This window comes from Loxodonta africana, chromosome 6, assembly GCF_030014295.1.
Source record: "Loxodonta africana isolate mLoxAfr1 chromosome 6, mLoxAfr1.hap2, whole genome shotgun sequence".
In the NCBI taxonomy this organism is placed as follows: Eukaryota; Metazoa; Chordata; class Mammalia; order Proboscidea; family Elephantidae; genus Loxodonta; species Loxodonta africana.
Genome location: NC_087347.1, coordinates 136,871,057 through 136,890,489, shown reverse-complemented (window position 1 = coordinate 136,890,489; position 19,433 = coordinate 136,871,057).

Here is a 19,433-nt window from a genome sequence, read left to right as displayed (position 1 = left end):
TCAAGCAAACAGCAACCAAAAAAGGGCAGGAGTGGCAATGTTAGTATCAGATAAAATAGATTTTAAGGCAAAATCAACCATAAAAGACAAGAAAGGTCATTATAGAATGACTAAAGGGAAAATTCACCAAGAAGACATAACCTTAATAAATATCTATGCACCCAATGACAGGGCTCCAAAATACATAAGACAAACTCTAACAGCAACAAAAAAAGAAATAGTTTCAAAATAATAGTAGATTTCAACACACCACTCTCAGTAAGGACAGGACATCTAGAAAGGAACTCAACAAAGATACAGAAAATCTAAAGACCAAAATCAATCAACTTGACCTCATAGACATATGTAGAACACTCTGCCCAACAGCATCTGTCATGGATTGAATTGTGTCCCCCCAAAAATATGTGTCAACTTAGTTAGGCCATGATTCCCAGTATTGTGTGGTTGTCCTCCATTTTGTGATTGTAATTTTATGTTAAAGAGCATTAGAGTGGGATTGTAACACCACCCTTACCCAGGTCACCTCCCTGATCCAAGGTACAGGGAGTTTCCCTGGGGTGTGGCCTGCACCACCTTTTATCTCTAAAGAGATAAAAGGAAAGGGAAGCAAACAGAGAGTTGGGGACCTCATACTACCAAGAAAGCAGCACCAGGAGCAGAGTGTGTCCTTTGAACACAGGGTCCCTGCACCTGAGAAGCTCCTCAGCCAAGAGAAGATTGAGGACAAGGACCTTCCTCCAGAGCTGACAGAAAGAGAAAGCCTTACCCCAGAGCCAGTACACTGAATTTGAACTTGAAACCTGCTTTGTTGTTGTTGTTGTTAGGTGCCATTGAGTCAGTTCTAACTCATAGCAATCCTATGCACAACAGAACGAAACACTGCCCGGTCCTGAGCCATCCTTACAATTGTTGTTATGCTTGAGCTCATTGTTGCAGCCAGTGTGTAAATCCACCTCTTTGAGGGTTTTCCTCTTTTCCACTGACCCTGTACTCTGCAAAGCGTGATGTCCTCCAGGGACTGATCCCTCCTGACAACATGTCCAAAGTATGTAAGGCGCAGTCTCACCATCTTTGCCTCTAAGGAGCATTCTGGCTTCACTTCCTCCAAGACAGATCTGTTCATTCTTTTGGAAGTCCATGGTATATTCAATATTCTCTGCCAGCGCCACAATTCAAAGGCATCAACTCTTCTTCAGTCTTCCTTATTCATTGTCCAGCTTTCACATGCATATGATGTGATTGAAAATACCATGGCTTGGGTAGGGCACACCTTAGTCTTCAAGGTGACATCTTTGCTCTTCAACACTTTGAAGAGGTCCTTTGCAGCAGAATTGCCCAATGCAATGTGTCTTTTGATTTCTTGACTGCTGCTTCCATGGCTGTTGATCGTGGATCCAAGCAAAATGAAATCCTTGACAACTTCAATCTTTTCTCCATTTATCATGATGTTGCTCATTGGTCCAGTTGTGAGGATTTTTGTTTTCTTTATGTTGAGGTGTAATCCATACTGAAGGCTGTGGTCTTTGATCTTCAATAGTAAGTGCTTCAAGTCCTCTTCACTTTCAGCAAGCAAGTTTGTGTCATTTGCATAACACAGGTTGTTAATGAGTCTTCCTCCAATCCTGATGCCCCGTTCTTCTTCATATAGTCCAGCTTCCCAGATTATTTGCTCAGCATACAGATTGAATAGGTATGGTGAAAGAATACAACCCTGACGCACACCTTTCCTGACTTTAAACCAATCAGTAACCCCTTGTTCTGTCCGAACAACTGCCTCTTGATCTACGTAAAGATTCCTCATGAGTACAATTAAATGTTCTGAAATTCCCATTTTTCACAGTGTTATCCATAGTTTGTTATGATCCACACAGTCAAATGCCTTTGCATAGTAAATACTACATAGGAAAACATCCTTCTGGTATTCTCTGCTTTCTGCCAAGATCTATTTGACATCAGCCACGATATCCCTGGTTCCACATCCTCTTCTGAAACCGGCCTGAATTTCTGGCAGTTCCCTGTTGATATACTGCTGCACCCGTTTTTGAATGATCTTCAGCAAAATTTTGCTTGCATGTGATATTAATGATATTGTTCTATAATTTCCACATTTGGTTGGATTACCTTTCTTGGGAATAGGCATACATATGGATCCCTTCCAGTCAGTTGGCCAGGAAGCTGTCTTCCATATTTCTTGGCACAGACGAGTGAGCACCTCCAGCGCTGCATCTACTTGTTGAAACATCTCAGTTGATATTCCATCAATTCCTGGAGCCTTGTTTTTCACCAAAGCCTTCAGAGCAGCTTGGATTTTTCCTTCAGTACCATCGGTTCCTGATCATATGCCACCTCTTGAAATGGTTGAATATCGACTAATTCTTTTTGGTATAATGACTCTGTGTATTCCTCCCACCTTCCTTTGATGCTTCCTGCATCATTTAATATTTTCCCCATGGAATCCTTCACTATTGCAACCAGAGGCTTGAAATTTTTCTTCAGTTCTTTCAGCTTGAGAAATGCTGAGCGTGTTCTCCCCTTTTGGTTTTCCATCTCCAGATCTTTGTACATGTCATTATAATACTTTACTTTGTCTTCTCGAGAGGCCCTTTGAAATCTTCCGTTCCGTTCTTTTACTTCATCAATTCTTCCTTTTGCTTTAGCTGCTTTATGCTCAAGAGCAAGTTTCAGTCACCTCTGACATCCATCTTGGTCTTTTCTTTCTTTTCTGTCTTTTCAGTGACCTCTTGCTTCCTTCATGTGTGATGTCCTTGATGTCATTCCACAACTCGTCTGGTCTGCGGTCACTAGTGCTCAATGCATCAAATCTATTCTTGAGATGGTCTCTAAATTCAGGTGGGATATACTTGAGGTCATATCTTGGCTCTCATTGACTTGCTCTGATTTTCTTCAGTTTTAGCTTGAACTTGCATATGAGCAATTGATGGTCTGTTGCACAGTAGGCACCAGGCCTTGTTCTGACTGATGATATTGAGCTTTTCCATCGTCTCTTTCCACAGATGTAGTCAATTTGATTTCTGTGTGTTCCATCTGGTGAGGTCCATGGGTATAGTCACCATTTATGTTGGTGAGAGAAGGTATTTGCAATGAAGAAGTTGTTGATTTTGCAAAATTCTGTCATTCAATCTCCGGCATTTTTTCTATCACCAAGGCTATATTTTCCAACTACTGATGCTTCTTCTTTGTTTCCAACTTTTGCATTCCAATCGCCAGTAATTATCAATGCATCTTGATTGCATGTTCAATCAATTTCAGACTGCAGCAGCTGATAAAAATCTACTTCTTCATCTTTGGCCCCAGTGGTTGGTGCATAAATTTGAATAATAGTCTTATTAACTGGTCTTCCTTGTAGGTGTATGGATATTATCCTATCACTGACGACATTGTACTTCAGGATACATCTTGAAACGTTCTTTTTGACAATGAATGCAACACCATTCCTCTTCAAGTTGTCATTCCCAGCATAGTAGACTATATGATTGTCCTATTCAAAATGGCTAATACCAGTCCATTTTAGCTCACTAATGCCTAGGTTATCGATGTTTATGCATTCCATTTCATTTTTGATGATTTCCAATTTTCCTAGATTCAAATTTCGTACATTCCAGGTTCTGGTTATTAATGGATGTTTGCAGCTGTTTCTTCTCATTTTGAGTCGTGCCACAATACCAAATGAAGGTCCTGAAAGCTTTACTCCATTCACATCATTAAGGTCTACTCTACTTTGAGGAGGCAGCTCTTCCCCAGTCATCTTTTGAGTGCCTTCCAACCTGGGGGCTCATCTTCCAGCACTATATCAGACAATGTTCTGCTGCTATTCATGAGGTTTTCACTGGCTAATGATTTTCAGAAGTAGACTGCCCAGTCCTTCTTCCTAGTCTGTCTTAGTTTGGAAGCTCAGCTGAAACCTGTCCTCCATGGGTGACCCTGCTGGTATCTGAATACCGGTGGCATAGCTTTCAGCATCACAGAAACACACAAGCCCCCAAAGTACGACTAACTGACAGACACATGGGAGTGTAACCTGCGAGACTGTGAGAAAATAAATTTCTCTTTGTTAAAGCCCTCCACTTGTGGTATTTTTGTTATGGCAGCACTAGGTAACTAAGACAGCAAAAAAGTATACATTCTTTTCCAACTCAAACAAAACACTGTTCAGAATAGATCATATTATAGTCCATGAATAACCCTTGATAAAAGCCAAAACGTGAAATAATACGAAGCATACTCTCTGGTCACAATGCCATAAAGGTAGAAATCAATAAAAGGAGGAGCAAGGAAAAAAATCAAATACATGGGAACTGAATAATACCTTGCTTAATAACAACTGGGTAAGGGAAGCAATCGAAGAGGAAATAAGAAATTAAAAAATCTTAGGATCAAGTGAGACTAAAAATACACCATACCACAACATTTGGGACACAGTATATGCAGTGCTCAGAGGCCAATTCATAGCAATAAACTCATACATCAAAAAAGAACAGGCCAAAATCAAAACATTAGCCCTACAACTTGAACAAATAGAAAGAGAACAGCAAAAGAAGCCCACAACCACCAGAAGAAAATAAATAATAAAAGATAAAATAATTAGAAATAAATCTAATCAGCGGTGTAAAAGACCTATACAAAGAAAACTACAGAGTATTTTTCCAAGAAACCTGCATAAATGGAAAAACTTACAATGCCCATGAATAGGAAGGCTCAACATTGTGAAAATATCACTCTCCTACTCAAAGCTTTCTACAGATAAAATGCAATGCCAATCCAAATACCAACAGCATTCTTTAATGAGATGGAAAGCCTAATCACCAATTTTATATGGAAAGGAAAGAGGCCACGGAAGAAAAAGAACAAAGTTGGAGGCCTTGTACTACCTGATCTCAGAACTTACTATGCAGCTAATGAAATCAAAACAGATAGGTCCTAGTAGAACGACAGACACGTAGAACCATGGAACAGCATCAAGAACCCAGATATAAATTCATGCACATATGGTTGGTTGATCTTTGAAAAAAAAAACAAAGTCCAATAAATTGGGAAAAGACAGGCTTTTTAACAAATGGTGCTGACAAAACTGGATGTCCATCTGTAAAAAAATGAAACAGTACCCATACCTTACATCATACACAAAAACTAACTCAAAATGGATCAAAGACCTAAATATACAACCTAAAATGATAAAGATCATGGAAGGAAAAAAAATAGGGATAACACTAGGGGCCCTAACACATGACATAAAGTGAATACAAACTGTAACTAACAATGCACAAACACCAGAAGATAAACTAGACGATTAGGAGCTCCTAAAAATTAAACACTAATGCTCATCAAAAGACTTCACCAAAAGCATAAAAAGAGAGCCTACAGACTGGGAAATTTTTTTCACTGTGACATATCTGACAAGGATCTAATCTCTAAAACTTATAGAATACTTCGAGCACCTCAGTAACAAAAAGACAAATAATCTAATGAAAAAATGGGCAAAGGATATGAACAGACACTTTTCCAAAGAAGACATTCAGACAGCTAAATATTGTATGAGACATGAGGAAATGCTTGCAATCATTAGCCATTAGAGAAATTCAAAACTGCAGTGATATACCATCTCACACCAACGTTGCTGGCACTAATCCAAAAAACAGAAAATAACAAATGTTGGAGAGGTTGTGGAGAGATTGGAACTGTCACGCACTGCTGGTAGGAATGTAAAATGATACAACCACTATGGAAAACAAAACGGCACCTCTTTAAAAAGCTAAAAATAGAAATGCTATAGGTTCAGTAACCCCACTCTTAGGAATACATCCTAGAGAAAAAGGAGCTGTCACACAAATAGACATATGCACACCCATGTTCATTGCAGCATTATTCACAATAGCAAAAAGACAGAAACAACCTAAGTGCCCATCAACAGATGAATAGATAAACAAACTACAACACATGCAAACAATGGAATATTACACAAAGATAAAGAACAATGATGAATTTGCAAAACATCTCACAACATGGATGAATCTGGAGGATATTATGGTGAGTGAAATAAGTCAATCACAAAAGGACAAAATATTGTATGAGACTACTATAAGAACTCAAGAAAAGGTTTACGCACAGAAAAAAACAGTCTTTGATGGTTATGAGGGAGGGGGTGATGGTGGGGGGAAATCACTAACTAGATAGTAGACAAGTGTTATCTTTGTTGAAAGGAAAGACAACACAAAATATGGGGGAAGTCAGCACAACTTTGACCAAGGCAAAGTCATAGACACTCCTAGACACATCCAAACACCTTGAGGGACCAAGTTATTGAAGCTGAGGGCTGGGGGTTATGGTCTTGGGAATATTTAGGTTAATTGGCATAACATAGTTTATAAAGAAGATGTTCTAGATCCTATTTTGGTGAGCAGTGTCTGGGATCTAAAAAGCTTGCAAGTGCCCATCTAAGATACATCTATTGGTCCTGACCCATCTGGAGTAAAGGAGTCTGAAGAAAACCAAAGACACAAGGAAAACATTAGTCCAAGGACTAATGGGCCACAGGAAACACAGCCTCCACCAGACTGAGCCCAGAAGTGCTAGATTGTGCCTGGCTACCTCCTCTGACTATTCTGACAGGTTCAATAATAAAGAGTCCCGGACAGAGTGGGAGAAAAATGTAGAATAAAATTCAAATTCACACACAAAAAAGACCAGACTGGAGGAACCTCTGAGTCTTTGGTTCCAGGACACCCTGCTAACTCAGAACTGAAGCCACTCCAGAAGTCCACCTTTCAGCCAAAGATTAGACCCACTGCCGTCGAGTCGATTTCAACTCATAGCGACCCTATAGGACAGAGTGGAACTGCCCCATGGAGTTTCCAAGGAGCAACTGTCGGATTTGAACTGCTGACCTCTTGATTAGCAGCCGTAGCACTTGGACAGGCCTATAAAACAAACAATAACACACGTGAGGAACGCGCTTCTTAGCTCAATCAAGTATATAAGACCAAATGGGAAACAACTGCCCAAAAGCAAACACAAGAAGGCAGAAAGGGACTGGAAAACTGGACAAAGGGGCATGGAGAACCCAGGGTGGAAAGGAAAAGGGGGAGAGTGCTGACACATTGGGGGGATTGCAACCAATGTCTAAAAAGAATTTGTGTATAAATTTTTGAATGAGAAGCTAATTTGTGTTGTAAACTTTTACCTAAAACACAATTAAAATTTTTTTTAATCCACATCTAGATTAAGAAATACATTTTAGACCACAAATCAGTTTTCTCTATCTACACACACACACACACACATATACGTATGTACATGTGTGGATATATGTATATATATAAATGAGTTTGTGTATTATATAAACATATATGTGTGCGTACATGTGTAAATCCACCACCTTTCAGTTTGTCTTACTGGGCTGGCTTGTGTGTTACTATGATGCTGGAAGTTATGCCACGTAAATAGCATGCCAAATGAATGGTAGCCTTTGCCATATGATTGGTATGCCGTTTCAAATACCAGCAGAGTTACCAGTGCTAAGCAGGTTTCAGTGAAGCTTCCAGACTAATACAGACTAGAAAGAAAGGCCTGGCAATCTACTTTCAAAACCTATCCAATGAAAACCCATGTATCACAAGAGAATATTGTCTGATATAGTGCCGGAAGATGAGCCCCTAGGTTGGAAGTTACTCAAAGCAGTGACTGCAACCATGGACTTGAGCATACAATGATTGTGAAGATAGTACAGGACAGGAAACATTCTATTCTGCTGTACATGGAGCCACCATGAGTTGGATCTGACTCAATGACAACTAAAAACAACAACAAATGTCTCTGTATGAAATGAAATAATATTTCTTTAAAATAATATTTCTTTACTACATGCACTGAACTTTAATAATTTCTTATCTATTCTATTCTAGTGTGTTAAAAATTCTGGTTCTTAAAATAAGCTGGTTTAGAATGTATGAAAATTCAGAAGAGGTTTAATAGCCTTTGATAAAAGAATTTTTTTTTCTTCTATTGACTGCCTATTGCAAAAGCATCTCACATAACATCCTGGTGCAGAGATATGATCTGGTAACTACCAAGATCCATGAACTGTTGGAATGAGCCATGGGAAGTTGCCTGAGGGTTTCTCTGCCAGGTAGTCTTTTTCTGTTTCATCCTCCAATTTCAAATCACCCTCCTTCCTGTTTACTTGGTGCCATATTGTTTTCCCGGGAAGGTGTATTCCAGGCTTTATCTCTGTAGAATAAAAATTGCTGCCATTTTTTTAAAATTAAGCTTTATTATGCAGGAGGAGGTATTTGGGACAGATGAGAGTTTTCCTACCATGTGTGACATGTCACCACTTGTACTGCTCTCCATCTGTCTGTATATGAGAAAGTCCAGGTTCATTGTGCTTATGCTATGGGGAGGACAAGAGGCAAGGAATTGGTACTACATTCTAGCACACTTCCCTTCCAGACCAACTTGTAATAACTACCAATTATAATTACATGTGGCAACAATGGGCTATAATTATATACTATGCTGACACTTACATGCATTAACCATAAATTCATAATAAACCTGAAAAGTAGGAATTAATTACCTCTATTTGATTGATATAGTATCTGAATCTAATACAGGTTAAGTAAAATATTCCACAGTCCCTTCCTGAGTAAGATACAAGAGTTGAAACCAGGTCTATTCTAACCCTGCATACAACCAGAACTAAGATTGTTGACTATACAGGAGAGGGTCTCCCTTTCCTTTACCAACTACAGATAAAGAATAAAAATGTGTCTTATGAATGAGCTAATCAAATATTTTTAGTCAAACTAAGTATCCATAAATTTAAAAACATATTAAAATTAAACCCAAGCCCTATTAAATATACAATTTATTTATTTCTTCCTTCACATATGTTCTTTGGGTTTGGAGCAATTAGCAAAAGGTCCACAACCCAGCTGATCTCTTGTAAATCCTCCTCACTTCAACTTTTTCTTTTAACTTTTCTTATGGGCTAGCCTGCAAGTCATTCTACAGTAGCCCTTGGTAGCTCTATTTTTGTTCTTAGGTTTGTAGCAAACAGAATGGCATTGCAGCCATTTAAAATGTACAAACAGAATGGCATTGCAGCCCTTTAAAAGTTCTTTTTAAGGCATCAAGCCCAAAGACCAGAAATAAATAAAGAGATGACATCGCTAAAAGAAAGGAACACCTTAGCACTTTTTAGTTGCATTTGCAGAAGTGAAGATTGGTCTCTCCATTTCTTGTAGCTCCATGTAACCCACCATGGCAATAAAAAGAAAATCAGCAGGAGTGTTCCCCTCTACAAGGCTGACAGCCAAGTAATTGGGTAGGTAACACAATACAGGTAACTGTGTCAAACAACTGTTTAGTTTGTCAAGAAATAACAGTCACCTTCATATAGACCTCTATATATGTGAAGTATTATTCAGAATTATAAGCAATGGATACTTTCCCAAAAAACCCAGTGCCGTCGAGTCGATTCCACTCATAGCGACCGTATAGGACAGAGTAGAACTGCCCCATAGAGTTTCCAAAGAGCGCCTGGTGGATTCGAACTGCTGACCCTTTGGTTAGCAGCCGTAGCTTTTAACCGCTATGCCACTAGGGTTTCATGGATACTTTAGAAGTGGCAAAAATATGGATAAAAATGAAATTGCCACTGAATGTTATTTAAAACTTGCAATACAGTTAAAATCATATTTCAATTCTTTTTCATTTGGAAAACAAACACATTTCTTCATATGCAGGAGCCATTTAAATGAGCCGGTTAATTGGACTTTGAAAAATAGCATTTTCTCCAATCAAAAATAATTCACTTAACTCTAAGCACCTTAAACATTTGCAATAATAACATGAATGTTTGGTCTAGGAGATTAAAAAGGAATTAGAAAAAGATAAAGAGACGGAGCTGATGTAAAAGGAAAATAAATAGACTTGAAGATTAAAAAGTCTGAGGGATATTTCCATCAGTGCAAAGATAAAGTTATTACTGTGTAAATTTTCACATTTTAATCTTCCAAGTTAAAAAGATGAAAGGATATGCAAGACAATAAATACACACAAATTATAGAGCAAAAATATAAAAAATAATTATGTTTTATATATTAAACAAAGATTTACTTATTGCCTGTCCAGCAAAGACATAATCTCTAAAATCTATAAGATGTCCAACACCTCTACAACAAAAACACAAATAATCCAATCAGAAAAATGGGAAAGGATATGAACAGATGTTTCACCAAAGAAGACATTGAAGTGGCTAACAGATACATGAGGAAATGCTTGTGATCACTAGCCATTAGAGAAATACAAATCAAAACCACGGTGAAATACCATCTTACCCCAACATTACTGGCACAAATAAATAAAAACAACAGAAAATAACAAGTGTTAGAGATTCGAACTTTTATGCATTGCTGGTGGGAATGTAAAATGCTACAACCATTTTGGATAATGATATGGCGCTTCCTTAAAAAGACAGAAACAGAAATACCACAAAAGCCAGCAATTACACTCCTAGGAATATATCCTAGAGAAATAAGAGCTGTCACACGAATAGACATATACACACCCATGCTCGTTGCAGCATTATTCACAATAGCAAAAAGATGGAAACAACCTAAGTGCCCATCAACAGATGAATGTATTAACAAATAATGGTACATACACACAATGGAATACTATACAAAAATAAAGAACAATTATGAATCTGAAAAACATCTCACAACATGGATGAATCTGGGGGGGCATTTTGCTGAGTGAAATAGATCAATCAAAAAAGGACAAATATTGTGTGAGACCACTATCATAAAAACTCATGAAGAGGTCTACACACAGAAAAAAACAATCTTTGATGGTTACGAGGGAGGGAAAGGGTGAGGAGGGAAAAACACTATAGGGTCGCTATGAGTCGGAATCGACTCAACAGCACTGGGTTCTGGGTTAGGCAGTAAATAAGTGGTAACTTTGGTGAAGGATAAGACAGTACACAGCACTACTTGACCAAGGGAAGGTCATGGAAGCATCATAGACTCATCCAAACTCCTTGACGGACCAAATTACTGGGCTGAGGGCTGGGGACCATGGTATCAGGGAACATCTAGTTCAATTGGCATAACATAGGTGACAAAATGTTCTACATCCTACTTTGGCGAGTAGCACCTGGAGTCCTAAAAGCATGTGATAAGCCATCTAAGATGCTCCACTGGTCTCACTCCATCTGGAGCAAGGGAAAATGAAGAAAAACACAAGGAAAAGATTAGTCCAAAAGACTAATGGACCAAAACTAGCACAACCTCTACCAGACTAAGTCCAGAACTAGATGGTGCCCAGCTACCACCACCAATTACTCTGATGAGATCACAATAGAGGGTCCTGGACAGAACTGGAGAAAAATGTAGAACAAAATTCAAACTCTTAAGAAAAGATCAGACTTACTGGTCTAACAGAGACTGGAGAAATGCTGAGAGTATGGCCCTTGGACACCCTCTTAACTCAGTACTGAAGTCACTCCTGAGGTTCACCCTTCAGCCAAAGATTAGACAGGCCCTTAAAACAAACAATAATACATGTAACTCAACTATGTATAAGGGACTAATTGGGCACACTAGCCCAGGGGCAAGGATGAGAAGGCACAATGGGACAGGAAAGCTGGACTAATGGAAATGGGGAACGCAAGGCCAAGAAGGGGAGAGTGTTGACACATTGTGGGGTTGGCAACCAATGTCACAAAACATGTATATTAATGACATGCTAATTTGCTCCGTAAACGTTCATCTAAGGCACAATTAAAAAAAAAAAAAAAGATTTCCTGAATGTCTATTAGCCACCAGGTGCTCTACTAGGCAGTGAGGGTACTGAGATGGAATCCCTGATCTATGATTTCAAGTTTGTAATCTAGTGAGGAGACAGGTGCAACATGCAATATATTAAACCCTATTAAAAAGATAATGCAAAATTCTGTAGGAACTTTATCCTCATTATCAATTTCATCAACTTCACAATTGAGCCCTTTGGAGAAAACTCTCATTTGATTTCTCATGTTCCTGAATGCTTCAGTCCTACCAAGCAAAGGACATGTTTGAATACTAAATAGTCTTGGTAGCTAGAGATAATGTATCCCTCAGTATTTAGAGACTCTCTCTTTCTGGAAATGTTCCAGGACAGTAAGTACAAAGCCTTCTTCCTCCCCTCCCTAGAGACATTTTTTTTTATATTTAAGCACAATTTAGTAATCTCTCCCTGCAGATGTGCCAGCAGACCTAAAACTGCTCAAAGTCTCCTAATTTGGGGGTTCCTCTCATGAGATGTGCCTTACTAAATTTACAGCTAACATCCTGCCCTCATTGTGTCATCCTGTGGGGGCTGGGGCAATGGGAACCTATGCAAGATGCTGCTCTGGCTGCTGCTTTTGTGTGAGTAACAAACCATGTGTTTCTGTGCTTCCTTGACTCAGGGGTCTTGTGCGCACACACACACATGCATGCACACACACACAGACATTGCTAAGAAAAATATATCAACACCTGTTTTACACAGTTGTTTTGAGTCATGTATCCAAAGGGGAGAATGTGATGCACTAAACAATAAAAGACCCTTCTCCTCCGACCAAGTGGTGGAAATCCCTCATTCCATTTGCCCCTGTCTTTAACCCTCAATCTCTGAAAATCTTACCTCACAGTGTTGGTGGTTCTGTCCCTTCATGGCCCATTAGAGGCAGGTGTACGGTAAAAAGAAGCCTCTGGGGTGTCTGTTGCTCATGAAATGCAGATCTAGAGCCTGAATTAGTAGGCGTTTTTTTTTTTAATGTATATATATATTTTTAATATGTGTCGTCAAGTGCTCTCTCTCTCTCTCTCTCTCTCTTCCTACTAAGGAATCTCAGTGAATTCACCATTGCCATCAAGAGAGTAAATTATAATAGAGTTTTGAGGCAGTGTGGAGAAAGTCCTGGACCAGGAGTTAGCCATGAGTTTGAATTCCAGTTTGGTTACTCCATTGTCTTAGGGGCAGATCACTTAGTGTGTCTAGACTCATTGTCCTTGGACAAAGTCAATTTGACAATAACTACTCTATCCATTTCTAACACTTGTGGGGAGACTCATAATTGACAATGACTGTGGAAAGGTAACATGTTATACAAGTGTGATAATTATTATAAAGCTGGTCATTTTCTATATTTTTAAATTCAAAAGAGATGTTTGAATCTTAATCTTATTTGCCCTCTCATGGCATTTGACATGTAACCTCTTCCTCTCTGAAACTCTTCTCTGGATTTTTATGATGCAGTAAGCTCCTGCTTTCATCCTGCCGCTTTGCTTTCTCCTCTTAGCTTGTCTGTGTGCGAAATCGAATATTAAACTTTTGAAGGTTTGGTCTTAGATGAGCGTTTTTTTAGACTAGCCCATTCACACCCATGAATCATTGCTTTTGTTACCATAAGTTACCCGTTGGTATCTCCACCCTGGGCCTCTTTCCTGAACTGTTCACAGATATACCCTACTGCTATCTCGAAAAATTCACTTGGATTATTTAAAACACTTAAAACTCAAAATAGTCAAAATTAAATGTATGATATACCTAATTAAGCCATGTGTTCTTCCAGTGTTCATGTGTCCATTACAGCCACCAGATCCCCCCTGTTATTAACCTGGAAATCTAAGCATCTCACCCTCTTTTTTCATGTCCATTCTATCACAATCCTGTAAGTTTTAAATTCTGTCTCACTTAAGGTGCTTTTGCTGCAACAGATAAAACATGTCAATTTAAATTTAAAATTAATGTATCTTTTAAAAAATATTTTATATAACAAAAAGCCCTAACATAAAAGAGCTCCAGGGTTGTTTAAGTCAGAGGTGACTCATATTTTCATTGAGAACCCCGGTAGTTCTATAATTTTCTCTCGGCTATCATGTCTGCAGCGTCCTCAGATTATTTCTCTTGTAGTTGCTAGATCACTGCAGCACATCTCAGTATCAGATACAAATTTTTAAAAATGCCATTTGATTTTGAGCATCTCTTTTTAAGAGTGCAGAAATTTTTTTTTTTTTTCCAAAAGCCTCCCAGTGGTCTCTCCCTTACATATCAGTTACCTGACTTATATCATGTGCTGGTGCCTGAATCAGTTACTGGGAAGGAAGCCAAAACCAGGCTTTTCTGAAACACAGAAGAGGAAGAGCACCTGAACAAAAGCCAGTCTTTGCCAGCAAAAAGGATGCTGCAAAATGGATGTTTGGAAAGAACAAAAGTATTTGAATCCCCTCCTAAATATCTCTCAAAATTGCCCATTGTTTCCATCTCAGTTTCAGGTACTCCCAGCAGACATTATTCATACATACCAGTTGTTGGAGTTCTCTTGCAGTGCACCCTCTAATCAAGAGCTTGGATGGATTATCACATCCCCAAGACACAGCAGTTTTCCACAAGCATCACGTTTATAGAGCATTGAGACAGGATACAAAAAGCAGTTGCCTTGAAGTAGACTCTGACTCATAGTGATTCACGAGTTTCAAAGCAGAACTGTACTTCACAGGGTTTTCAATGACTTCTTTTTTTCAGAAGTAGATCACCAGGTCTTTCTTCCAATGTACTATTGGGGGGACTGAAACCTCCAATCATTCAGTTAGCAGCCAAGTGTGTTAACTTTTTGCACCATCCAGGGATTCTAAGAATAGGTATGAGACAGTCATACAGCATAGGGTTTAAGGCCTTCAGGCACAGCTACCAGTTTCCAAATATTGCTTTATACGTAGGGTAAGTGAGTTCATGAGAGAAGATGCTGAGAGGGTGTGGACACTTCATCTCGGGAAGCCATCATCTGTGGCATGCTTTAAGTTTTATTCTTTGCAAATCACATAGCTCTCTCAGGGATAAGTGGCTAACGCCCATGATCCAGCACACCTACATCTCATCAAGTACAGGTTACTCAGCAATCTTGGAACCCACGTACAAACGCTTGGTTACTTACAGTACAACTTTTATTTATCTTGGATTCCGTATCTCCTATAGAATTGCAAAGAGAATTCAACCATGTGTCATATTTTCAGCTGTCCTGGAGCAGGGTTTCTCAATAGGGGCCCCGGTGACATCTTGGTCTGAATCATTCTCTGTTGTAGTGCATTGTAGGATGTTTGAGAGGAGTCCCTGGCCTCTACCCACGAGATGCCAGTAGCACCTCCAGTTATAAAAGCCAACACTGTTTTGAGACATGGCAAAATCGCCTCCAGGTGAGCACCACTGGGTTAAGGAAAGACAACAGCTAGCTCTTTTATCCAGTGTGGTTGCATTTTCTACCTTCTTGAAGTAAGGTGTGATGCACATGACTTGTTTTTTCCAAGGAATTATGAGCAGAAGTTACCTTTGTCACTTCCTTGAGGCGTACTTAAAAGCCAGTGTACAATTCCCCATAGTCTCAGTCTCCTACCTGGAAATTGTGGAAGCATTTATAGGTATGTAAATGCCATGAGGTCAGAGTAGCCTGAAGTACCGAACCTGGTGGGGACCTGTCACCCACAGTCACCTGGGCCACAGCAGACTTTGAATAAATGAGAAATAAACCATTGATTTATATTTTTTATAAATTATTAAAATTTGAGGGCTGTTTGTTACTTCAGTATAACTCTATCCTCACTGGTGTAACACCCGGCTCTAAACTACCGTCATCTGTGGTTTTCAAGGCTATGTCCTTTCAGAAGTAAATTACCAGGACTGTCTTCCCAGTGGGGAGAGATTATCCAATAAGCAAGGTAAGCATGTGCTTAGGGCATCGACAAAAGAAGGGCACCAACTATCCAAAGCAAAGACCCATAGATCCCAAGAGGACAAGACACAAGGAAAAGCGAGTGTCACAATGGAAGGGAAGGGTCAGTTCACTAAATGAAATTGATACCAGCTCTAGCGCATGAGAATGTGCTGGCCGGAAATAAAGTTCATATAGGGTCATGAGGGTGGCCACGCACAAGGTTGTTTAAGTTATGAGGCCCCTTCCTCTTCAACACCTTCATTGACATCAGTTTCATATGTTCCCCTCCCATGGACATGGACTGATTATATTAATAGACAATAGGCCTCTGATCCATTCTGAGAACTAAGATCACATAGATTTTCTTTGTTGTAGAATATGTGGCATATTCTTTCTGTAGAAAATGTATATGGTAATAATCTTAGTACCCTGCATCCACTAAAAATTTTATAACCCAGTTCATATCTCATTCTGCTAAAGTGACATATACCACTTTTGCATTCAATTGCTAATATAGTCCCATTTAAAAAGAAGTTGTATTATGGATAGCTAAGACACACACATAACTCACATATCCCGTTCAAACGTGTGAGTAAGGAGAGGAGGGGGCGCCACACCTTATTAGTGTTTAGGGCCCTCACATGCCTTAATCCGGCCCTGTTTCTGAGGAGGCTGTAGGTGGGTTCAAAATGCCATCTTTTCAGCTAGTAATCAAACACTTAACCATCTGTGTCACCTGGGGACACTTCTTCAGAGACGGATGCCCTGACCTTCTCAACGAATTCAAATCTTCCAATTACTTAAATCTTTCTCAAAATACCATGCAAATATTCTGTTGTAATTTTTGACTTAGTTTGTAAGAGTACATAGGTCATGTCTATGTTGTCAACTAGACTGTATGCTCTGTGAGGTTGGGGCAATTATGCCCATCCTTGTGTCCTCTAATACCTGCTCCAAGTCATGACATAAACTAGGTTATTATCTATAATTGATGATTAAATGCATTTAAATAACTCGTACTTTAGTCCCACCAGCAGGAAAGAAATGTTTAAGCCCTGATGTTTCATTTAACCTTCCATATAGTTTCGAATTACTCAAATGAGATTGTTTTGAAAGCTATATATCTGTCATTTTGCTTGAGTGTTTGGATGCATTTGTGGGCCTGTAGACACTTAATGAAGCACTTATCTGAAATAATCCAGTGGAGCCATGAATTTTGTTTATTTACAACAACAAATGAAAAACAACCTTGTTTTTATTCTACACTCTATTATAATTAAAGAGTATAACAATTCTGGCTGGTTGAATTATTAATAACCATTTCATACAGTGAGAGAGCAAAGGCTAGTATGTATGACTGTGTCCTTTGTCTTTGCTCATTTATTTTAAGAACTACACCACATATTGGTATAATTCTTTTAACTTGTAAAATAGCTTTATTCCCGCTGATCTTCATAATAGTCCTGGTGGACATAGAACAGAGAATCTATTCCCACTATACAAATTAGCTACTATAGCACAAAGAACCAAAGTGGTCCAAAAAGTTCAAACTTCTGCATTAATAGCAGAGTCCCTGAGTGGTGCAAATGGTTAAGTGTTCAACTACTAACCAAAAAGTCAGTGGTTCAAATCACCCAGAGGTGCCTTGGAAGAAAGCCTGGTGATCTGCTTCCAAAATTTACAGCCTTGAAAACACTATGGAGCAGTTCTACCCTGCACACATAGGTTGCCATGAATCAAAATCAACTTGACTGCAACTGACAACAACAACAACTCCTGGCCCCATGCCCATGAGTTATAAGATTACTCATGACCCTTTGAATATTGATAGTAGAAGAAATTTGTCATTGGCAAAATGGGCATAGAATAGAGAAGCTTGAAATAAAGTCATGAAACCCTGGACTTTACATTATTTTCCATTTACTAAAATAAAGCTATAAAAACAGTACGTTTAGTAAAATGACAAACATTGCCATATTCCAACAGAAATGTTTGTAAATGTTTATTTCCATTATTAAGAACTTATTAAGTATTAGCTTAGCTATTACTATTACTGTCATCATAATTATTTACCAAAACTTAATTCTAAGAAACATTTCAAAATTTACTCTGCTGCTATTCCAGTCATTTTCTCATACAATAATTTTGCATAGAATATTTGAAAGGAGAACGATAAAAAATAATAAGAAAAAAAAAGGCTTCTAGTTGTGTAATGATTTCCTGCCACCAAACAAATTGGCTGAGTCCTACTGCACTGTACAAGAGAGAGGCCCTGAGGCTGGGCTCTCTGAGGAGAGGATCTACTGCACTGCACTGCACAAGCGAAAGGCCCTGAAGCTGGGCTCTCTGAGGAGAGGATCTACTGCACTGTGCAAGTGAGAGGCCCTGAAGCTGGGCTCTCTTAGGAGACGACCAGTCATCTGAAACATCAGGATTTGAAATGTGAGTTTAGAATGGTCTATGATACACGTTAATAACATAAAAGTCTCCACAAATGAAAAAGTTAACTGGAAGCAAACCCATGCTGTATAATTACAGTAAGGAACACTTAATTCTAGGACTGGATGACTGAACTGTATTACTTTTTTCGTAAAGAGCATGACCTAATAGAATAAAGCTGAAGTTTTGAGCCATAATACCCTAGGTTTGACTCCTGGTATAGCCATTTATGGCCACTTTCAGGCCAATCCTCTGAGGTCTCTGGATGTCAGATAGCTCATCTGTAAATGGGGCAACAACGGGGCCAAATGTGACTCTTGTGATGTAATGCAGGCACGTTGCTCAGCAGTCTTACTATCTATCCTCAAAGCTGCTGCAATAACCTTGGTTAATACACTAGGTGAATGAGGTGACAACTGTTACACCCTTCCTTCCTCTGCCACACCAGTCACCTTGGCTTCTCCATAAATGCCTGTGCACATATAACCACTTTGTTCTCCATGCAGGAGACCCCTGGCACCATGGCTGGGCTTATATCTGAGGACAGTGACTGAGGGATGAGTTAAAGGGCAGGTAGGACTGTGCAGAAGTATTGCCCAAACTTCCTTTTGTGGTTGTTTTAGGTTTGTGCTACAGAGAGATTTATTGTCCACTCTTGTCCAACCATTTATGTTTTATAACCCATCATTTCTGCCCAAACAAGTCTCTGTTTCAACATGGTCTCAGCAGACTTGTAAGTGTGTGAGCTACATGGAAGCTGACCAAATATGTTCAGAAATTCCTAGTATATGTAGGGTAAAGTTAGATGGTGTTTCTTGCAAATAATATGTAGCATTTTCAGGATATGTTTTGTACATAAAGAGTTCAAATCTCTGAGGAAACACTATCAGAAAATAATAAAGATCACAATCCAATGTTGACCAGACGGACAAACTGAGATTCGGAAATAACCTATTCATTGACTAAGACAGTATCTGTTATGAACTGAATTTTTTCCCTCAAAACTATGTGTTGAAAATACTAACCCCTATACCTGTGGATGTAACAAAGAGCATTTGTTATGTTAATAAGGCCAACTCAGTGTAGTGTGTGTTTTAAGCTCATCACTTTTGCGATATAAAAGAGCAAATTATGGACAAACTCCAGCAAGCACAGACGGGGGAAGATAGATATCATGACACATGAAGATCACCAAGGAACTGAGGAACAGTGACTGAAAAGAGAAAAGGGCCTACCC